We start from the raw sequence: 25,532 nt of genomic DNA, 5'->3' as shown, positions 1-25,532 counted from the left end.
CACAAAAGAAACCTCAGCAATTTTAAGAAGATAGAATTTACCTAAAGCATGTTTACTGAACACAATGCCATGAAGCTAGAAATCAACACAGAGAAACAAAGGCGAACAAATGGAAAACATGGGGATTAAAAAATATGTTATTAAAAAATAAATGGGTCAATGAAGAAATCAAAGCTGAAAAAATAAAGTTACTTGAGACAAAAGAAAATGAAAACAAAACCCCACAAAATTTATGGGACACAGCAAAAGCATTGCTGAGAGGGGTGTTTATAGTGATACAAGCCTTCCTCAAAAAAGAAGAACAACCAGAATTAAACAATTTAACCCATCAACAGAATGAACTAGGAAAAGAAGAACAAAAACACCCAAAAGGCAGTGGAAGGAATGAAACCTAAAATATTGGGGAGGAAATAAATAAAATAGAGATTAAAAAGACCATATGAAAATATCAACCAATTCAAAAGCTGGTTTTTCCAAAAAGTGAGAAAATCCAAAAAACCTCTGGCCAAACTCAAAAAGAAGAAAAGACAGGGAGCACAAATTACCAAGATAAGAAAGGAGTATGTAGAAAATACCATAAAAAATTAGAAATACAGAATATCTTATGAGAATATTATGAAAATTATATTGAACCAAAAGTATAACCTAGAGGAGTTGGACAAGTTTCTGGAAACATACTGTCCACCAAGACTGAATCAATATATAACTAACCCATGGAAAAAGCAGAGCACTAGAAATGAAATCAAAATAGCAATATAAAACCTCCCTACAAATAGCAGTTCAGGACTGGATGGATTCACTGAGGAATTCAACCAAACATAAAAGAAGAATTCATAACAGTCCTTCTCAAAATCCCCAGATGATTGAAAAGGAAGGAATACTCCCAAAGTCATTCTATGAAACCACAATCACCCTGATACCACAACCAGGCAAAGACACTACCAAAAAAGTGGATTATAGGCCAATATCACTGATGAACCCAGACGCCAAAATCCTCACCAAAATAGTAGCAAATAGAATCCAACAACACAGAATAAAGATTATACACCATGACCAAGTAGGGATGATGCCAGTGACACAGGGGTGGTTCAACATATGGAAATCAATCAAAGTAATACAGCACATCAACAAGAGAAAGAACCAAAACCACATGATCATCTCAAAAGGTGCAGGACAAGCATTTGATAAAATTCAACACCAACGTATTATAAAATCTCTCACCAAAGTGGGCATAGAGGGAATATATCTCAGCATCTTGAAAGCTATAGATAACAAACCTACAGCAAGAATAGTACTCAATGGTGAGAAAGTCAAATCCGTCCCACTAAAATCTGGATCAAGACAAGGATGCACACTATCACGACTGCTACTCAAGATAGTCTTGGAAGTCCTAGCCACAGCAATCAAACAAGAGAGAGAAGTAAAAGGGATGTAAATTGGAAGGAAGAGGTAAAAGTCTCAGTATATACAGAGAATATCTTACTATATATAGAAAACCCTGCAAGATCCGGACAAAATTTACTACAGCTGATGAAAGAATTAAACAAGGTAGAAGGTTACAAGATTAAGGTTCAAATATCAGTGGCATTTCTTTACGCTAACGATTTAGATAATACTATAGAGCTATAGTCAACATGACAGCACTGTATTGGTAGAAAAACATACATATAGGTCAATGCAACAGAATAGGGAGCCCAGAAAAGAACCCACAATCGTTTGGTCAATTAATCTTCGACAAAGGAGGCAAGAATATACAATGGAATAAAGACAGTCTCTTCAGCAACTTGTGTTGGGAAAACTGGACAGCAGCATGTAATTCAATGAAGCTAGAAAACTCCCATGAAACTAGAGCACCATACAAAAAAATAAACTCAAAATAGATAAACACTTTAACATAAGACAAGATACAATAAACCTCCAGGAGGAAAGTATAGGCAAAACGTTATCTGACATAAGTCTGGAAAATTTTCTCATAGAAGAAATAAAATCAAGAATAAACAAATAAGACTTAATGAAACTTACAAGCTTCTGAACAGTAAAGAAACTGAAAGTAAAACAAAAAGACAAACAACGGAATGGGAAAAAAATTTGCATATGAAACCGTCAAAGGCTTGATCTCCAGAGTATACAAGCAGATCATCCAACTGAATAAGAAAAAATAAACTACCTAATCCAAAATTGGACAGAAGACCTAAACAAGCAATTCTCCAAGGAAGACATACAAATGATCAAAAGGCACATCAGAAAATGCTCAATATCACTGATTATCAGAGAAATGCAAATCAAAACTGCAATGAGATATCACCTCACACCAGTCAGAATGGCCATCATTCAAATATCCACAATTTGACAAATGCTGGAGAGGCTGTGGATTTAAGGGAACCGTCCTTCACTGCTGGTGGCAATGCAGGTTGGTGAATCCACTGTGGAAAACAGGATGGAGATTCCTCAAAAGCCTAGGAATAGTCATACCATATAACCCAAGATTCCCGCTTCTGGGCATAAATCCAGAAGGAACCCTACTTCAGGTAGACACCTGCACCCCAATGTTCATAGCCAGCAATATTTACAATAGCCAAGACAAGGAAACACCCTAAATGTCCATCAACAGTTGACTGGATAAAGAAGTTGTGGTATATTTATAGAATGGAATAGAAGTTATTCTTATAAACTGACAACATAATGCGATTTTCAGCAACATGGATGGTCCAGGAGAAAATCAGTCTAAGTGAAGTAAGCCAAAAAGAGATAGAAAAATACCATATGAGATGGCTCATGAGTGGAATCTAAAAACAAAACCAAACCAAACTAAAAACGCATAAATACAAAACAGAAATGCACTCGCAGGCAGAGAATACAAAGTTTAGGTTACCAAAGTTTGGGGTTGGTAAGAGATAAACTGGGAGGTCACAACTGTAGAATATATAAACATGATTCTACTTTACAGCACAGGGAAATATATAAAAGATCTCACGGCAGCCCACAGTGGAAAAAATGGGACAACAAATGTATATATGTTAATTGTACCTAAAAAATTGTGCTCTACAATGGAATTTGAGACAACTTTGTAAAATAAATAAAAATCAATTTAAAAAATATTAAAATAAAGAAAAAACATAATCCTAAATATTGCAAGTGTAAATATAAATTAGAGAGTTAAAACAACTATGCAAAAGCGTAATAAAACCAAAGATTTTGTTTTTTGTTTCTTTTTAAGATAAGCAATATCAAAAAACCTCTAGCCAGGTGAATCATGAAGAAAAGGGAGACGCTCCAAAAAAATAAATTCAGAAATAAATTTGTACAAATAACAATTGTTCCCTCAGATATACAAAAAAGGGATCATTTGGTCAACTCTTAAATGCCAATAAACTGGACAACTTAGAAGAAATAGACAAATGTCTAGAAATAGACAGGGATAAGGAGAAACAAATTATTTGAACAAACTGATTACAAGAAGAAAGATAGAATCTGCATTTAAAAAAATCTTGAAATATTAGGGCAGATATAAACAGCTCACGTGGAGAACTGTACAAAAATAAAAAGCAGAACTTATACTCTTCAAACTGTTCAAAAATAGTGAAGATGTGTGAAACTCCCAAATTAAATCTATGAAGCTTTCATTACCCTGAAAGCAAAGCCAACAAACAAAATACAAGCAAAGAGAATTTCAAGCCAATATCTTTGATTGATATAGAAAAAAAAGTCAAAAAATATTATTAGAAAACTAAATCCAGCAATACTTAAAGTGAAACATACAACATGATCAACTTTAATTCATTGCAGGGTCATAAGAGGGGTTGAAATTGCATGAAATCAATCAGTTGATTCACCACATTAACAAAAGCAAAAGGGAAAATGAAGTGGTCATCCCAATAAATCGATAAAAAGCATTTCACAAACTTCAACTTTTAGTCATTAAAACAGCAGCAACAACAACAACAAGAAAAACAGAATCAACAAAAACAGAAACCTCTTACCAAATTAGGATACAGGAAATATATCTCAACATAAATAAAGTCATTAATTACAGACAGACAACATAATATGCAAAAGTGAATAACTCAAAGCCAAATTAAGGAATAAATCAAGGATGCCCACTCTCACCATTTCTCTTAAACACATTATGGGAATTCCTACCAACAGTAATCGGACAAGAAAAAAAGTTATTCAAGTTAGATTGAATGAAGTAAAACTGTTATTATTTTAGATGACATGATAATCTATATAGAGAACCCTAAAGATTCTCCACACCAGAACAATTAAAACTAATAAGACCTTTAGCAAAGTAGGATGATTCATGATTAATATACAAATACTGTCACATTTCTTTACACTAACAGTGAAATATCCCATAATTTTAATAAATCCATATGAAATCAGATCAAATGAAAAACCTATGAAAAATCCAAAATAATAAAATGAATAGGACACTGATAAATAAATTTGAAGATGATGCAAAGAAATGGAAAGGAATCTCAAGGTCTTAGTTTAGAGGAATTAATATTAAAATATACATACTACAAAAGATGTCTACAGATATAAAGTGATTCAGATCGACCTACAAGTTATTTTCCACAGAGCTTAAATCTGTCCTAAGATTTGTATGGAACAGCAAAAGAACCAGAACTGCAAAAGAAACAATGAGGAAAAAGAACAAAGTTGGAGGCATAACCCATATCCCTCCCAGATTTACAGAAACAGTAATCGAAACAGCACAATGCTGGAAGACAAGCAAACATCTATATCACTGGAAACGAACACAGAGGCAGAAATAAAACATCACACCTATGGTCAACTAAACTATGACAAAGGAACCAAAAATATACAATGCCGAAAGACAGTCTTCAGCAAGTGATGTTGAGAAAGCTAGACAGCTACATGTAAATCAATGAAATTAGAACACTCCCTCACACTGTACAAATATAAACTAAAAATGCTTTAAGTATCTGAATCTAATGCATGACACAATAAATGTCCTGGAAACTAACATAGGCAAAACAAGACATAAATTGTAGCGAAATTTTCTTATGTCACACTACCAAGCTGAAAACAAAAAAAGCAAAATAATCAAACAGATCCAAATTAAAGTTAAAAGCTTCTCTACACCAAAATAAACAGAATGAAAAGATAAAATTCCAAATTGGAGAAAACATTTGGAAACAGTGCAATCAATAAGAGGCTAATTTCTAAAATACACACATCATTCATAAAACTCCATTTCAAAAATCTACAGCAACACAGCCAGAAAATGAGCAAAAGACAATTCCCTCAAGAAGACGCACAGACGACAAACAGGAGCATAAATACTTGCTCACATAGCTAATCATTATAAAAAGGCAAGACAAAAATATAATAATGTTTTAACTCATACTAGTGAGAAGGGCTGTCATCCAAATGTCTACAAATAATAAGTACTCGGGAGGTTGTGGAGAAAAAGGGACTCTCCAATGCTGTTGGTGGGATAAAAATAGGTGCAACCACTTTGGAAACAGTATGGAAGTTCCTTTAAATAATAAAAATAGCCCTATCATATGACACAGCAATCCCACTCCTGGGCATATAAAACATAAAACCTGAAAACAAAGAATCCTTGTGTAAAATATAAGAAGTACACTCTGACATTGGACTTAATTTGATTCTACATATGTCTCCTCTGGCAAGGGAAGCAGAAGCAAAACTAACAAAATATGATTGTATCACTCTAAACAGATTTACACTGCAGAAGAAATGAAAAATACAATGAAAAGTCAACCAACACAATGGAAGAAGTGATATTTTCCAATCAAGTGTTAATATGCAACTACATGGCAAAATCATACACCACCACAACAAAAATGACCAAACAATCCAATTAAAAAAAATATACGCAGGAACTGGATAGATAGATCTGAATCAATTTTTTGTAGAAAACATACAGTTGACTAAATGACACATGAAAATATGTTCAGAGTTACAAATTATTAGGAAAGTCATAAGCCAAAAATGAGACAAGACCTCACACTTGTCAGAAGGCTCTCATCAAAAAGAAAATATATAGATGTTGGTGAGATTGTGGAGAAAAAGGAACACCGTGGACACTGTTGATAGGAATGCAAAGTATTGATTACACTGCATATATACATAAAATTTTCTTCATCAGTTTTCTGTCAAGGGATGTTTGGTTTGTAGGCCCCTGTCTGCACTAGAGAATAAGCCCATGGGCTGAACTGATAAACAAGGTGTGAGGAATGTCACATATAAAGTCTGGGTAGCAAATGGTCTTCTCAATATATCAAGTATGATTGGCTGGATATCCTATTCTGGGTAAGATCCTCAGAGGAGGGCTACCTAAGACAGGCACAGCCATCTGAATAAGAAATGATCTACTTAATGAAGTTCCGTGATGAACTTTAAAACAATCCTTGATCATTTAACATCCTGTGCTTACTGCAGGAGCATGGGGACATAAATAGTTTAAGATTATTAACATTGTTATAACTTAGATGATATGTGAGGCACTGTGCATGTCCTATATAAACCCTTTTTCTAAGAATCACTAAACAGTGAACTGCTTCGCTTCTGTCCACACAGTGTTTGTGTATATATGATATCGTGCCACTGACAGGGTAAATTTAATTTGTTGAGAGTTTCTTAAATGGATGTTGCATTATATATAATGCTCTTTCTGCAACTATTGAGATGATTATGTGTGTTTTATTTCTCATTCTATTAGTGTGGCAGGTCACTTTTATTGATTTGAATATTTTGACTTATCCTTAAACCCAGGGATAAATCCCTTTACATATGTATGTGTATGATACATTAAATGTGTTGTTGAATTCATTTTCCTTGTGTTATGTTGAGATTTTGGCACATAGGTTCATCAGGGATAATGTTCTATATTTTGCATCTAATGTCCTTTTTTATGCAAATAAAGATAGCATCATTAAACAACTTTGGAATCTTTCACCCCCTTCAAATTCTTGAAAGTTTTGGGGAAGAATTGGTGAAAAATTGTCTACAAATGTATGGCAGAATTCACCAGTAAAGTCATCTTGTAAACTTTTTCTAGTTTGGGAGGTTTGGATTACTGATTTACTCATACACACTTTTGATGTATTTAACTTTCTAATTTCTTCTTGATTCAGTGTTGGAAGACATATGTTTCTGGGGATCTGTCTTTTGTTCTAGGTCATTCAAATCGTTGGCTAGTGGTAATCTTTTATGATGCTAAGCACCTCTACAACATCAGGAGTAATATCTTCTCTTTTATTTCTAATTATATTTGAGTCTTTATTTTCCTAGCCAATCAAAACATTTGTCCACTTTATGTTGAAATGAAACAGACTTAGGTATAATTTTTTTTATCTTTTCAATTGTTTCTCTTGTTATTTTCTTTGCTCCCATTCATTCAAATTTCTTCTTTATTCTTTCTGTTTTCTCCTAGATTTTTGATGTGTAAAATTATGTAGTGTGAATCTTTGTATTTCTTTTATTATTAAATATTATTTATTTACTTATTTCTTTATTTACATATTTATTCATTTATTTATCATTGAATTATGCCATTAACAATGTGTCAATCTGTGGTGTATTGCACAGTGTCCCCGTACAAGCGTATATTTCTGTGCCTCTTAAACGTTACTTCACGATATTTAACTTACTGCCCTGTGTCATACAAAAGAAATTATGAAAACATCTATTTTTGTATATAGTGGATAAAATTTATAAATATACAGCTCCCAAATATATCCTCTACCAGTCACTTTCTGCAGTAAACATAAGATTATTAAGTAGATCTGCAAGTGTGTTTCAGTTTTGTAGATGAAATCATAGTGTTCACATCCAAATTTTTTTTTTAAGTTCTACATATATCATGTCATGTGTTATTTTTCTTTCTGTTTCTGGCTATCTTCTATTACAATGACACTTATTGGAGCATCCATTTTGCTGCAAATGTCATTGTTTTATCATTATTTATTGCAGAATATTATTCCATTGTGTAAATACAGCATAACTTCTGTATACTGTTATCTGTTGTTGGACAATTAGGTTGCTTCCATGTCGTGGCTGTTGTATATAGCACTGCTAAGAACATTGGGGTGCAGGTTTCTTTTTGAAATAAGGTTCCCTTTGATATATACCCAGAAGTGGGATTGCTGGATCATTTGTTAAGTTTATTTTTATACTTTAGAAGTATCCCCATCATGTTTTCCACAGTGACTGCACCAAACTACATTCCTACCATCAGTGTAGGAGGGATAACTTTCTCCACAGCTTCCCCAGCATTTATTGTTTGTGGACTTTTGAATGATGGCCATTGTGACTATTGGGAAGTGATACTTCATTAGAGTTTTGAATTGTCCTTCTCTGATAATGATAGTGAGCAATTTTTTTCATATATCTGTGTGGCATTTGTATGTCTCTATTTGAGAATTGATTGTTTAGTTCTTCTGCCTATTTTCAGATTGTGTTTCTTGTTTTTTTATGTATTATTATTATTAGGTTGAATGAACTCTTTATATTTTGGAAACTTAGCCTTTGTCAGTTGCATCAATTCAAAATATTTTCTTTAAAAGTCTAGGTTGTCTTTTTGCTTTGTTTGTGGTTCCATTTGCTGTGCAAAAGCTTATAAGTTTAATTAGGTCCCATTTATTAATTTTGCTCTTATATCCCTTACCTGGGTAGTCTATTCTAGGAGATCATTGCTGAAATTTATGTCAGAGTGTTTTGCCTATATTTTCTCCTAGGAGATTTACTGTGTCTTGCCTTACCTTGTAGTCTTCAAGCCATTTTGAGTTTATTCTTGTGTATGGAGTGAATGATTTTTCTAGCTCCATTACTCTGATGCTGATATCCAGTTTTCCCAACACCTGTTGGTGAAGAGATGGTCTTTTCTCTGTCATATTCTTGGCTACTCTGTCAAAGATTAGTTCAACATAGGCATTTAGATTTATTCCTAGGCTCTCTATTCTGTTCCATTGGTCCATATGCCTGTTTCTGTACCAATATCATGTCATTTTGATTATTGTAGCTTTACAATAGTGTATAGAGACCTGGTGGTTTATTCCTCCAGCCTCTTTCTTTTTCTTTAATATTTCTTTGGAAATTATGGATCTTTTATGACCCTATGTAAATCTTAGGATCATTTGTTACAGTCCCAAAAAGAAAAGTTTTGCATAATTTGATAGGAAATCCCATTAAGTCTGGGGATTGCCTTTGGATGTATGACCATTTTAACCATTTTGTTTCTTCCATTATGAGACCATTGGGTATCTTTTCAATTCTTTTTTGATTTCCTCAATCAAAGTTTTCTAGTTCTCCATGTATAATTCATTCACCTACATGGTCAGATTTATTCTTAAGCATTTTATAGTTTTGGGTGCAGTTATAAAAGTGGTTGTCTCTATAATTTGTTTTCCTGTTGATTCAAAGGTAGTGTAAAGAAATGTGTCGGAGCCAGCCGACAATCGATCAGGTCCAGAAACCTGTGCTGCAGGACTGAGAAAAGAAAGACAAGACTAAAGACAAGACTAAAAGGTGGGGCTGAGAGGGTCTCACTCTAGCCCGCAAGATGCTAGGTCAAGAGTGGACCTCGAGTTTATTTCCAGCAGTTAATTTATATGCTTTTAACCCATAGGCAACGGTATCATAGGCAACGGTATTGTTTTTATGATCTATTAACCATAGGCAACGGTATCGTAGGCAACGGTATTGTTTTTATGATCTATTAACAATGTGTACTAAAATCATTAACTTGTGTATTGTTATATACATCATTATTGTTTATAGTTCTCATCAATCAAGACTAACCGTTCCCCAAGAGCCAACATCATTAATTACGGTTATTGTTCCTCTAGGCTAACATCGTGACTTGTGTATTGGTAACTCAGGTGATTGTTACTAAGATCACTAACTTGTGTGACTTGTGTATTAGTAACTCAGGTGATTGTTACTAAGATCACTAACTTGTGTGACTTGTATCTCTCTTTCCAGAAGCCCCTGTTCTTAATAACTCAATGGCACCTGAGAGCCTGACGCCCCACACTCTGGGAGTTTAGGCCCAGTTTCTGTGCTCGGCAGCCCTCAGGTCATGAGTGGCCCCCCGCAGAAATGCAATTGGTTTTTTGTACATTACTCTGGGTACCTTGCCCAGTTCCATTTTTAGCCTAAGTTTTTTTTTGTGAAGCTTTTACAGTTTTCTCCATATGGTGTCATGTCTGCCTATCATGACAACTTTACCTCTTCTTTTCCAGTCTGTATCCTTTTATTTCTGTTCCTAGCCTGATTGCTGTGACTAGGAATTTCAAGACTATATTGAATTGAAATTGTGAGAATGGGCAACCTTGTCTTGTCTCAGGTTTTTGTGAGAAGTGTTTCAGTTTTTCACCATTGAGTATTTTGCTGGCTATATGTTTGTCATAAATAGCTTTCATTATGTTGAGATATGGTCCCTCTATGCACACTGTGATAAGAATTTTATTGCAAATAGGTGTTAATTTTTATCAAATGCTTTCTCTGCATCTAGTGAGGTGATCATGTGGTTTTTTGTCCTCTCTGTTATTGATATGGTTTATCACAATTTATTGATTGATTTGCATAAGTTTAACCACCCTTGTGTTCCTGGGATGAACCTAACTTGACCATGGTGTATGATCTTTTTTACATGTTGTTGGATTCTGTTTGTTAATACTTTCTTAAGGGAATTTACATCTATGTTTATCAATGATATTGGCCTGTAGGTTTCTCTTGGGGAAGTGTCTTTGTCTGGTTTCGGTATCAAGTTGATGTTGGCCTCATGGTGTGAGGTTGGGTGTACTCTTTCCATATCAATCTTTTGGATGAGTTTGAGGAGGACTGGTATAGATTTTTCTATGTATGTTTTGTCAAATTCCCCAATGAAGCTATTTGGGTCTGAATTTTTGTTTGCAGAATTTTTTTTATTTTATTAATACTTCTATTCCATTTCTGGTAATCTGTATCTTCAAATGTTTAATTTGCTCTTGATGTAATACTGTTGGGCTGAATGCTTCCAAAATCTTGTCCATTTCTTCCTTGTTATCCACTTTGTTTCCATACATTTGTTGATGGTATTCAGTTATGATACTAAGCAAAATTGTTTTGCTCTTTTTAGTTTCTCCATTTTCATTTCTTATGTTATTTGTGTTCTCTCCATTTTCTTGTTGTTGAGACTGATCAGAGTTTTGTCAATTATGTTTACTATTTCAAAAAATAGTTTGATTGATTTTTTCTATTTTTTAATGTGTATTTCAATTCTTTCTTCTTTGATTTTTCTAATTTCTCTCTTTCTGCTGACTTTTGGTTTTCTTTGCTCTTCTTTTCATGATTAGTTTACATAGAATGTTAGATTATTTATTTGAAATTGATTTTCTACATTGAGGAGGGCCTTGTCACTATGAACTTCCTTCTTAAGCATTCTTTTACTGTATTCCATAGACTTTGTGTAGTGTTTTGACATATTTCTCAAGATATTTTTTAATTTCTTCTTTTACTTCTTCATCTCCCCGACTTGTTATAGTACCATGGTGTTTAATTTAATGCTGTAATTTTTTCTCCCTTTTTATCTGTGAAGGATTTCTAGTTTCATGCTATTATACTCAGAAAAGTTGCTTGAAATAATTTTTATCTTCTTAAATTTGTTGAAGCTTCTTCTGTGCCTGTGTACATAATCTTTCCTAGAAAATATTCCATCTGAACTGGAAAAGAATGTATATTCTCTTTGGGGAGGAGTTCTGTTTTGAAAATATCAACGAACTCCAATTATTTTATCATATATTTTTGTATCTTGGTTTCCTTATTAATTTTCTGTCTGAAAGACAAGTCTATTGATGGTAATGGGGAGTTATATTCTCCGACTGTGATTGTGTTCCTATCCATTTCTCCCTTTTATCTATTAGTATTTGTTTATGTATTTAGGTGCTCCTATTTTGAGTGCATATATCTTAATGAGTTTAATAACTTCATATTTTATTGCTCCTTTAATCATTGTGTCATGTCCTTGTCTATCTTTCTCTATGGCCTTTGTTGTAAAGTCTATTTTGTGTGAAGTCAGTACTGCTAGTCCTGCTTTCTTGTCATGTCCCTTTGCATGGAATATACTTTTCCATCTTCTGAATTTCAATTAATCTGTGTTCCTTTTATTAAGTGAGTCTCTTCTCTGCATCATAATGTAGAGTGTTGTTATATTATCCCATCTGACAATATATATCTTTTGATTGAAGTGCTAAGTCCATTAATAATTGTGATAATTATTGATAGACTGGTGTTTATTTACATTTTGAACTTCATTTCCCAGTTGATTTGATATTTCCTTATTGTTCATTTCTTTTTCTTTTTGTGGCTTGATAAGTTTTCTGTTATTATCTTGGTTTCTTTTTGGCTTTGTGACTTCATTGTAAGATTTTGAATTATGGTTACTCTGTTTTGTATGTATATTGACATATTACTATATCTTTTTATTTTAACTGATAGGAATAGAAATTCTAACCCCTCCTATAGAGAACAGAAACAAGAAGAAAATTCTCTGTATTCTTCTGTTTCACTCTCTGACCCATAAAAATTTTGATGTCCTGTTTTACAACATCATGTTTATTCTATTGTAATACATTGTAGATATTGCCAGTCTAATTATGCCTTTCTCCTTTCCACAGCATCCTGCTTTTTGTTTCAGAGTAAATATTACATTATTTTTTTGTTGTTGCTAAATTCTTTTAGTATTTGCTTTTGTGGAAGTTATTTATCTCTCCTTCTAATCTAAAGGATATCCTTGCTTGATAAATTATCTTAGATTACAGGTTTCTTTCATTCAGGATTTTGAATACGTCTTGCCACTGCCTTCTGCCTGTTGTATTTGTGTAAGAAATCTGTTTCCAAATATAATATATATAATTATATATATATGAATAGAATATATAAAAATGAATTTAAGAAGTAAGGGGAAAATGTATACGTTAAAAAATAGAAAATATTGATGAAGGAAATTAAAACTGATCCAAAGAAATGAAAAGATCTCTTATGTTAATGATGTGAAACAATGTGGTTGAAACAACCATACTACACAAAGCAATCTAATTTAGTGTGATTCATGTAAAAGTACCCATGAGATTTTTCCATTAAATAGAACAGATAATTTCAAAATTTATATGTAACCACATAGATCATGAGTTGCCAAGATAATCTTGAAAAAGTGTATTAAATCTAATAGTGACTAGTTCTCTGATGTTAAACAGTCCAACAAAGTTTTAGTAATTTAAATAACATGATACTGGCTCAAAAACAGACACCAATCAATAGAAGAGGATAGAGCAACCAGATATAATCCCTCACACCTATGATCAATTAACCCATGAAAAAGGAAGCAAGAGTATAAAATGAAGAATACACATCTATTCAATAAGTAATGGGGGAGACTGAACATGTAAATGATAGATTAGAATAGTTCCTCAAATTGTATACAATCCATAAGCAGCGAATATCTTTCTATTTATTTTGTTTACTTATATTTCTTGCACCTGTAATTTATAGGTCTATATTTAGTCCTTTTATTTCACTTAGCAAATGTATTCCTAGTTTATTCCTTGTGGTATAAATATACACACAATATTTTTCCTAATATCACTTTCTGATAATTTGTTGTTACTATATAAAAATGCAACAGATATTTGCATATTGATTTTGTATTCTGCCAGTATACTAAGTTTGTTCATTATTTGAAACAGCCACTGGAGGAGTCTATGGAGTTTTCTGTCTATGCCTAATTATGTCATCTGTAAAAATTTTACTGCTTTTTTACAAGTTGAATGCCTTTTATAATTTTTCTTGACTAGTTGTTCTGGCTAGGACTTCAAGTAGTGTAATTTAGTACTTGTGAGAATGAGCTACATTTTCTTATTAATGGACCGACCAGGGAAAAACCTTCCTGTATGTTAACATTGAAGTTGATGTTAGTCATGGATTTTTCATATATGGCTTTTATTATGTTTAGTTACATTCTATTTAAAGTGAATTTGTTAAGAATATTTTTATAAAAAAGTAAAGATCAGATCTGTGAATAATTTTCCTACTTTTTTGAGAAAGTTGTTTTTGAATTCTCTGCTTTTTAAGGGATTGTATCACATATATTTATTTGCATTTGATAAGTAATATTTATGAATTAGGACTAAACCCAGCTAAACTATAGTTTACAGTACTTATAATATGCAATTAATTCTGGTTGCTAATGTTTAGTTAGAATGGAATGTACACATAATGAAAGAAAAATTTACATTGTAAATTGAGTGTATATTTATTTATTTAAAATTTTTTTCCCTCATTTTGAATTTGGCTTATGTTTAATGGAATTTATTTCTAAATAAAGAATATAAATTTTGGTAGAACTGGATCTTCTACGGTTTACTGATACACAACGTAACTATTATTTACAATTAGTGAACAAAACACTTGCCTTAAAATGCCGTATTTTACTAACAATATAAACTGTTTCAGGACTGAGATACATATTACTTCCTAAAATGCATTACCTGGTCTTTTCCACCTCAACACACATATAAAGTTATTTCTTAGTTTGTTGATTGTTTGTTTGTTTGCTCCTTAATGGAGGCACTGCTTATTGAACCCAGGATCTTGTGCATAAGTGTATTTATGAACATCATTTTGGAATACTAAACAAAAGCCACAAGAGTATGGATTATAAAGATGACAAGAAAATTTATTCCTTCTAGGGACTGAAAACCCTTTGAGTGAAAGAATAGCAAAAATACATATTTGTAAATATACAATAAGATTTTCTCTTTTGTAATTTTAGAGTAGAATATAAAATTACATTTGTTTTACTTATAGAACTGAATTACAATTTGAAACAAAATTTCCACCCCTTGGGATTTCTTACATTTGATTCATTATTTTTATCTAATTATTTACCATTTATTTATATACAAAACAAATAAACTGATATTTATTCTGCTCATGTTCTGAATATAGAGCTACTTATTATAAAGTACACAGAAAAATACTTACTTCCATTTCCAAATCAAATTATGTTTCACTTTAATTACAAATGATATTGAAATAGCTATACATATTCTGTACAGGATTTACACAAATTTAACTTTAAATTCCAAAATTTTAAATTTATTTTATATTTTTTGTGCATTATTTATACTCTGTTCAACCATGTGGTATAAATTTCTGTACAAAAGAATGGAGATTGGTTTAATTTCATAGACCCCAAAATTAAATTATTTTAAAAGATTTTGTTGGGAAAATTTTTGGAGATCACACTGTAAAAATAAATGTAATATATGTTTCATTTTTACTGGATGAATTAGAAATAATCACTGACTGGAAGTTACACTTGAGTTGCTGGGAGACCAGTCGTTTTGTGATGTCACATCTACTCAAGTTGAGAACCATTGTGAAGGCCTAGCAGTTTATCTGTGCAGGACTGCAAAAGCACCATTTGAAGCTGCACTGCTCAAAATCATGCAGATTAGAAAAGTAGCTGTAGAAAAAGTTATTTGAGATGGCACATATTTCTTCAAAAATTCAAGATGTGTCTTATAAAGATGGACCAACTGGTTTAGGAAACTCCGGTAGATCTCTATTGTGTGATCAAACATTCTCTGAGGACTTGGACGTGAGGTCTATGATTGAAGAAAATGCTTTTCAGACTTTGTCTGAAGAATCCTTGATAAAAACACCATGTTACACACATTGTGTTTCTGAACCAGGTGAATATAATGATTTTCGTTCTCTGACATTTCCAAGAAATTTCTGGAAAATGGCTGGGAGTGACCAATTGAAATCCATCTGTTGGGATGATAATGAATCTTTCATAGTGATTGATGAAGATGTCTTTAAGAAGGAAGATTTGGAAAGATAGGCCCCTTTCAGAATATTTGAAACTGGAAGAATGGAAAGTTTACTTAGTCAGCTTAACCTTCATGGGTTTAGGAAAGTGTGGCAGAATTTTCAAAGGTCTGCTTGTCTATCTGACTTTCTGACAGAAGAAAAAGAAGTCTCTGTTTTAAGAAAGGTATTCAGAAATTTTAGTTACCACTTGGTAACTTACATATAAAATTTTATTTTGCACATCAGTCAATGGTAATATAAATGTAAAGCTAGATTTTCAAAATATTATAAATCTACTAAGACTAAAATAATTTATTTTTTTCTAAAAAATGAGGACAGTGCCTTAAGTAGTCTAGATGATGAGAACCTATGCTTGCAACAATGAGTCTTTCCAGAAATCTAAATAAAGGTATTAAGGCTGCTTTTAAAAAGTGCCATTCACCATTAAAGCAATTGTTAACTACTTAAATTTGATCAGTATACTATTTAAATGTGTAGTTTCCAAATAAGGAACTTCAAAATGTCGTCAGCAATGTTCATATTTTGATGATATTATCTTTGCATAGTAAACTGGGAATCTGAGGTTTTATAGGTTAGGATTATTGTAGTCTTGTATTATGGTTTAAAATATTACTAAAATGTTTATCATTTTGTTGTAGCTGCATTTCTATCATAATCCAAATTTTAAATGAGGCTTTCCCCAGCTTTTAGTGAGAATAAATAGGAGAGTTGGGATTAAAAATTCTTCTCTGGTGTCTTCATTTGCTGAAGATTTCAACAAGAAGCACTTTAATGCAGGGGGCAATATGGATAATCATAATTCTGTTTTTGTGGCTGACACTAATAGAGAAAGTGCATTTTTACCTTCTGCAATTTTAAACATGTCTCTAATAAGAAAGCCCTCTACTAGCCACATAATTGGTGGTACAACTACCCCGATCAGAAGTGATTTTTCTCCTCTGTCATCAATGTCAGTTAGACCATCAGAAAAAATTGCAGTGGATCAACGAGTTATTTTAAATCAGTTGACCACTGTCCACAGGCACTCTCAAAGCAGCTACATTGAAACAAATGGCCATGTGGTGAACTCCATTTCAACTACAACTTGTACTTCTCAGTACAGCATCTTCTGTCCCATACAGAGCAATTATTTTGGACTGATGTTGGAGCCTTCTACTTTTCCAAATAGATATCACAACATATCTGCCAATGAAATTCGTTTTCCTAAACTTCAACCAGGGATCAACCCACGCTTTCCAGTGCCAGTGATAGCTGGTACATCAGCTACATCTCTTTCAAAGCCAACTCATCAGACATCTTCAGTTTATGAATGTCATCCTAATTACAACTGATCTACCAGAGGACTACCAGATTATACAGGATAACAAAGATTGAAATTGATGTTGGCATATGTTGACAAATAACTGCAATTTTCTTATTTGAACAATAAACATAGATGCGTACCTGTATTTTCCTTATTTTTTTAAAATATAGTAAAGAGTTAAATGAGAGGCTAAGATAACATTAAAAGATAAAAGTAGATATTTGATTGTTATGATCTTTTTATTGAACACTATGGGAGTAAATTTAAGTAATTTCTTGTAAGGAGGAAGAAAAAATGGAAAAATTTGGAAAAAGAATAAAACATGGAGAGAGGGAAAATTACTAATTGATTTCTGGTTCAACCTGGAAAGTATGAAATGTGTTAAGTTTGGATAGGTTGGACAGTACATAAATGCTGGAACCGGCCCAGGGATCGTGGTCTATTATGTCATCCCTGGAATCAAAAAGGTCAAATTATGTAGTCTTAGATGGCACATACAGCATGTGGTAGAATTAAAGAAGTAATTTTATCTATGGTCTTCTTTGTGCTGTTCTCAAAGCATTCCAATTGGTGCTTTCATTTCCTGCACTCAAGAGTCTACACTACATTTTCTAGTCAATAATTTATGTTGCTTTTATATTCCAGACAAAGACAAACTTGCATCCTCAGGGTGGCACTTAATGCCTTTCCAAATGTAAGCCCACAAACTCAACATAGTTTAGTCATTTCTTTATAAATCTGGCAACTGACTACCTTAGCATATCTTTATGTTTCACTGTATCTGGAGGTACATTAAAGGAAATGCTTGTCAACAGTGTTAGTTCCAACCTCAATACTTTTACTCCAGCTCATCCTTGGACTTTGGTTGTTCTCCTTTTACCTACTTAGACTATCCCGGTCTCTGCACAGATACCACCTCCTCCAGATGTTTTCTGTCTCTCAACCTCTCCTTGTCTAACTTGGATACCAGCACAGTAAGCACAGCACATGCCACAGGATGCATTTTAGTATTTAGTGAGTGAAAAATACCTGTTGACTTTAAGCAAAATTTACTTTCCTGAAACAACAGAACTCTCATGATTTTCAAACTATTTCGTTATGGTACATACGCTTCACCACAAACAAGCTCTTTTCATAGCCCAAGGACTAATCACTCAAGACAGTAATTGGAGGTAGGTACAGGAGACAAGTTATTATTTTCTTCTTAATTAATGCCTCCAGAGGCCTAAAATATTCCATTCTCATTTGCTGGATATTTTCCTGTCTCTTCATCACCCACCCATCCCAAAATAGCTGATACTCTTCCCCATACCAATAACTATACTGACTACCAATTAATTTGCTTCTTAGAATCAGAGATTTGTCCAGAAGAGAAAGTGCCATTGCAAGTATTTAATATAGGTTTATACACCCCACATATCTTGTGCCCCTTCTAACCTTCACACAGGATGTATATAAAATGTAATAGCCCCTTGGTTGGTGTGGTCGTTTTCAGTAACCAAATTGCAATCTACAGTGTGTGGACTAGAAGAGGTGAGGGTGGTAGAATTAAAAATTTGTCCAACTGCAAGAATACCAAATTTATACTGATATTAGGAAATATAAAATATTCATGGAAGTCTTTGACTATTTCCCATTAATTTAAAATAAAATGTGAAGCATTTTCAGAATTGGAAATGCCCTAAATTGCTAGAACAATTGTAGGCAATGTCAAGGAGCCTACTGCTTCTGCTCACAATGATGCAACCAGTGTCAGCTGATAAGACTGGAATGGCAGATTTGAGTTCTGAAAACATGTCACCTGTTGTAAAGAAAGCCTTTGATAACCTGGAGAAAGGGCAAATGGGCCTGGGTGAACTCTAGCAACATGCCACCAATATGACATTTACCAAGAGAAGGATAGAGACCACTTACAGCTGGAGAACTGTGTCTGCACAGCAGTGGTTCTTCCTATAACAGAAACATCAAGCTTTAAGATTGTCAGCAAAATTCTGATGGTGGCTATGTGGTTGCTTACATTAGCATTCTGGGGTTCAGATGGGCTGGTTCAGCTACTTTCCAGCTCTCTTATCAGACAGTGGTTCTTACCGTGATCATCTTAACAAGGTTCTATGCTGATAAGTCAAAAGTTACAGTTTACATTCAAAGTGAGAAATCCTAAAGAAGAATCTTGTTTGTCCATCTGTAGTTTTCTACCTGGGAAAATCTAGACTATTGGCAAAACTACAAAAGTAGGCTGGTGCTTTGAAAACTTTTCTCTGAGTTCTGCCCACTGAATTCTTCCCACTAAATACTACAGATCTCTGTACCACTGTGTGTGTGTGTGAAGATGGATTGTTAAGCAGTAACTAAGTTTGTCTTAGTTGAGTCATCAGTGAATTTTTCCTCTGCATCTGGCAGAATCTCTGTGAATTAAGAGTTTCATTGAGCCACCAGATTTTCTTCCGATCAGGGAGGGGTAGATTATATTTCTCCCAGTATACTAATTGTTACATGTTCATTGAATCCCAAGCTGATGCTACGGCCAAGCGCCTGAACCCTTGAATGGGATTGAGGCATATACATTCTCCAGTCCCCAGAGCCCAGCACAGGACTGTATCACCTTTTTAATTTAAGCTTATGTCTGATTTATTTCTTTTAATTCTCATTGTTGACACAACTTATTTTGGCTTTGAACACACTTTGACTAATTTATATAGTCTGAACAACTGACTTATTCCTGTTCACCAAGCAATTGCAATAATCTTTCTTCCCTTGGTCTACCTGGAACAGAGTGAGCACACTCATCATTTTGAAAGTAGTCCTCTGTCCTAATATTGCAGAATCTTTACACTCGCTTGCCCAGCACCTGAGCAAGAATGTTTGTTGTGGATCTCAGGGATTATCCTCACATTCCCTTACGCAACCATGAGAAAACCCCAAATTGTTATCCAAAATCAAGTCTTGTCAGTATTGCATTCCCATTGCAAAACAGTTAAGAATTGTAAGAGTTCTGAGATTTTACCATACTGAGATTTTTAGCAACCTAGCATGTTCTTTTCTTACAGATGCTGTCGGGGAGTTGAGACCATCGGTCAGAGACAGTGAACTTTATCACTGACAGCAAGGGCAGCCAGTTTTAAATTTGTATCCATTCCCTAATCTCAGATGAATACACAGAGTGAAATTTTGATGCCTACAGAAGCACTGGTCTGTTAACATGAAGAAATTTTTAGGCATGGTAAAACAATAATTTTATTCATATCTTTATGCATAATTTATTATAATCACTTATTTATTAGTATCTTTAGCTTGGTTAAGTATATCATGTCTCAAGTTTACTTGCTGCAAAAACAATCATGAGAAATGACAAGGGAAAACATGACCATTGACTTTCCATTTTCACTTTCGCTTTTATTGAGATATAACTGGCATAAAACATTGTGTAAGTTTAGGTGCACAGGATAGTGATTTGATTTATAACTATCATGAAATAAATATCATAGCAACTTTAGGGAGAATTCATTATCTCATTTTGCTAAAATTTTAAAGAAATACAATTTGTCTTTTGGTTGTGCTGAGAAACCTTATGGTCTACTCTCTTAACAACATTGATATAGAACATAATGCATTATTAATTCTAATTTTCATGTTATTACTTGGCATCCCTAGAACACGTTTATTTTATGGCTGGAAATTTGTAGCTTTTGAGTGCAAAATCAAATTCTCCTTTTCCAACCCCTGCCTCTGTTAATTACAAATATAATTTCTTTTTCTATAAGTATCTTTGTTTGTTTTTGAAGTGTACTTTAATCTATAACACTGTGTAAGTTTCTCCTACACAACATACTGTTCGCTATTTTTAATAAATTTCAAACTGTTCACCAGGATATATCTAGTTACGATATGTTGCTATGTAAGTATATTTCATAGTTTTTGACTATTCCCCATACAGTATATTTCTTGTCCCTGATTCATTTAATTTGCAACTGGAAAATTTTCTCTCTTAATTTTCCTCAAATTTTTCTTTTCCTCACCCCATTTCCCTCCTTCTTGTGAACAACCTATTGCTTTCTATGTGTATAACTCCTTTTCTGTGTTCTTATTTTCATTTATTTAAAATTCAAAATGTGATTAAAATCATTCAGCATTTGTCATTCTCTTTCTGACTTATTTCACTTAGCATATTACACTCTTGGTCTACCTATTTGTTGCAAATGACAAAATCTTATTCTATTTGGTGCTGAATAATAACCCATTGTATTTTTATGTGTGTGTGTGCATATATATATATATATATATATATATATATATATATAAATAAAGATAAATCTGTAGTTAAGATGGGTAAATATATTATAAACACTCATCTTTTTATCCATCATCTTTGATGAACAATTAATTTGCTTCTATATCCTATCTATTGTGAATAATGCTACAGTGAATATAGGGTTGAATTTATCTTTACTAATTAGTGTTTTTATTTTCTTGGAATTAGTATCCAGATATGGAAATGTAGAATTATATTTCATTTTTTGTTTTTAGATAAATCTCCATGTTGCTTTCCTCAGTGGCAGCACATATTTCCATTCACTCCAGCAGTTCATCAGGGTTGTTTTTCTTACATCCACACCAACACTTATATTTGTTGTCTTTTTGATAATAGTCATTCTGACGGGAGTGACATAAAATCTCATTATGTTTTGGACTTGCATTTTTCTGATGGTTAGTGATGTTGATTGGTTTCATGTGCTGTTGGTAACATTTCCCCCACTGTATATTCATTTTTTCTAATGGGCTAAATGATCATAACTGTCTGATTTCATTTTCAGGCATTATTTGTGTTCCATTATTCTGTTTGTTCTGTGCCACTACCATAATATTTTTATTACTGTAGCTTTGTATTATAGTTTTAAATTAGGGAAAGTGATACATCTTCTCTGTTCTTTGTCAAATATTTTGTGTTTATTGTTTGTTTTCTTTCTTTTCTTTTTTTTTAGTGACTTCAACTCTTTTGTGTTTAAATGTAAATTTTAGAATTATTTCTTGTAAGTGTCTGAAAATGCCTGTGGTATTTTGTTAGGCACTGAATTTAATTTGTGTATTTTCTTGGCTTATGCTGTCATTTAAAGAATACATTTTCCTCATCAATGAACACAGTATGTCCTTTCATCTGTTTGCATTATCTTCAATTACTGTTATAAATATTTTATAGTTTTCTGAGTACATGTCCTTTACCACCTTGTTTGGATATATTTGTTGAGTTTTTTTTGTAATGCAACTGTAAATGATACAGTTCCCTCACTTTCTGTATCAGTTAGCTTTTTGTTAGTGTGTAGAAATGCAAGATTTCTGTATGTTAATTTTACATTCTGAAATTTTACCAAATGTATTGATAAGCCTTACTAGTTTTGTGGCACCATTTTTAGGATTTCTGTTTAAATTATGTCATCTGAAAACAGATACTTTTACTCCTTTTCTTAATTACCTATATTTTACTTACTTTTATTTTGAATAGGTATGGCTAGAATTTCCAATACTATAATTAATAAAAGTGGTTAGAGTGAGCATTCTTCTCTTCTTCCTGCTCTTATTGGAGATTCTTTCAGCTATTAATCAGTGAGTGTCATGTTAGCTAAGTTCTTGTCATATAAGAACTTAGATTTGTTGAGGTATGTTTCCTCATGCCCACTTTGAGGAGAAATTTATTCATAAATAGATACTGATTTTGTCATAACATTTTATGGCTCTACTGTTGTGACCATATAAATTATATTCTTCCTGTTTTTATTGTGGTGTTACATACTGATTAATTTGCGGGTATTGAATCACTTTGGCATCCCTGGAGTAAAATGGACTTAATCTTATTGTATAATCCTCTTAATGTATTGTTTGACTTGCTAACAATTTAATGATGATTTTTTCATCTATGCTTATTGGTAGTATGTAACCTGTAATTTTTGAGGTATTTGTTCCTGTTTTAGTAGTAGTGTGATACAGAAATTTGGGGTAGGAAGCCTCCCTTCCTCTCGAAATTTTTGGAATACACTGAGAAGTGTAGGTGATAGCTCTTCTATAAATGTTTGGCAGAAATCATCTCTGAATCTGTCTAGGCCTGGAATTTTGTTTCGTGGGAGATTTTGTTTAATTACTGATTCAAATTCATTAGTGATAATCTGTTCATATTTTCTTTTTCATTCCATTCTATAGATAAGTTCTTTCTTAGAAATTGTCCATTTCTTCTAGGGTTTCCATTTTACTAGCATATAATTTGCTGTATCATTATATGATGCTTTGTATTTCTTTGATATTAGCTGTAACTTCTCATTTATTTCAGAGCTTATTAATCTGTACCATCTTTTTTGCTCATCTGCCTGGTTAAAGATTATCAACATTATTTATCTTTCAAAATCCATTATTTAGTTTGATTAAATGTTTCTGTCTTTAATCTTTATTTTATTTAATTATGTTCTGAACTTTCAGCTGTCTTTCCTTCTACAAAAATGATTGTTTACTATTTTGCTACAACTTTTGTTTGTAAGAATATTTTTCAAGAGAGACATGTTTCTTATTTGTATAAGTGGGATTATTTTGCTATAAGCTTCCCTATTAATACTGCTTTTGTTATAACCCATGGATTTTGTTTTTGTTGTCTTTTTTTATATATTTTTTCTTTGATTTATACAGCAATCCAGTTGTTGTTAATAATGTATGATTTATCCTCCACACTTTAGAATTTTTCTCAGGTTTCTTCTTTTAGCATATTCCTATTCACACAGATTCCATTAGTTTCTTCTCAAAACAAGGAGAAAAATAATAAAATTTATACAAAAATCTGAAACACCCAAATTTTCTAAATTTATATTTAAAAATGAGCAATGCTGTGGGTATTATCCTCCCTGAGTTTATAACATAACACAAAGATACAGTAATAAATGCATCAAAATATGGCACTTAAAGATACACATAGATAAATGGAACAAAATTAAGAGTCCTAAAATAAACCCTCACACATATGGTCAATTAGTCTAATATGAAGTATACAAGAGCATACAACGGAAAAAAAGCAGTCTCTTCAACAAGTAGTTCTGAGAAAACAGGACAGTACATGTAAAAGGAAGATGTAAGAGCACTTCCTTCCATAGTATACAACATAAGATAAAAATGGATTGATTTCCTAAATGTAAAGCCCGAAATTGTACAATTTCAGACAAAGAAAAGCAGCAGAACTGACTTTGAGATAAATCATAGCAATGTTTATTTTTGATATGTCTCCAAATTAAAAAATAAAATGAAAAGTAACAATTACAGTTTTTAGTTTACTGAGGAAAAAATAGATGTACTATGCGATACAGGGATTCTACTTATTGTATATGTGTGAAGTGCAAAACCTTTTGCAGAGCAAAGGAAACCTTCAACAAGAGATATGATAACAGACAGAATAGAAGGAAAATTTTCACACAATTTAATCAACAAGTCGTTAATATCCATATTACATATATATAATATTAGACTCAGTATTTAAAAAACAAACCTCCAACTTAAAAACAGTTGAAAGATGTTAATGGAAATTTTCAAAATAAGACTTGTGGATATTTTTCATGCACATACCAAGAAACATAATGTTCCTATCCATTTGGTAAACATAAATGAAAACCAGAATGAAATATAATCTCACAGCAACCAAAACGGCTATTAACAAAATGTCTACAAATGACAAACTTTAATAAGAAGGTTGAGAAGAGGGAGCCCAGGTACACTGTTGGTGGAAAAAAAAATGATGCATCCACTATTATAAAATTGTGGACAGTGCACAGAAAACTAGAAATAGAAGCATTATATGTTGCAGCAATTCCAGTTTTTGGTATAAATCTGAAAGAAATGAAAACATTAACTTAAAGATTTATTACCCACAATGTTCTTAACATTATCATTCATATTATCCAAGGAAAGATGTACAGTTCAACTGCCCATCAAAAGATGATTGGCTGAAGTAGATGTGAGATATAGATAACATAATAAATAATTAGTCATTGTCATATTAAAAAATAAAATTCTGCCATTTGGAACAATATGACTGGACCCAGAGAGTGTTGCTTATAGGAAAATAAGTCATACGGAGAAAAACACTCTATGTTGTCACTTAAATGAGGAAAATAAAGATATAAGAGAAATAATCATTAAAAAAACAGGAACAGAATGACATATATATGTGTAGTGTACCAAGAAGTGGTTTCCTGTGGGGACAGGGAAGAAGGATGGAGAAGACAGAAATGTGCAAGCTACTAGTAATAAATTAGAGAACCAACAGGGCTATATTTACAGCACAGAGAAATATTTTAATAATTTAATTGATTTTAAAGAGAGTATAGGGATA

At 32.6% G+C, this 25,532-nt stretch overlaps 1 pseudogene; it reads left to right on the top strand.

Annotated features, from left to right (window-relative positions):
- The window catches only part of LOC140693381 (heat shock transcription factor, Y-linked-like), a 55,197-nt pseudogene extending 37,876 nt beyond the window's left edge, over nt 1-17,321 (top strand).
- The last annotated feature ends 8,211 nt before the right edge of the window (nt 17,322-25,532 follow it).

This window comes from Vicugna pacos, unplaced genomic scaffold (genome assembly GCF_048564905.1).
Source record: "Vicugna pacos unplaced genomic scaffold, VicPac4 scaffold_19, whole genome shotgun sequence".
NCBI lineage: Eukaryota > Metazoa > Chordata > Mammalia > Artiodactyla > Camelidae > Vicugna > Vicugna pacos.
This window is presented reverse-complemented; position numbering and strand designations above follow the sequence as displayed.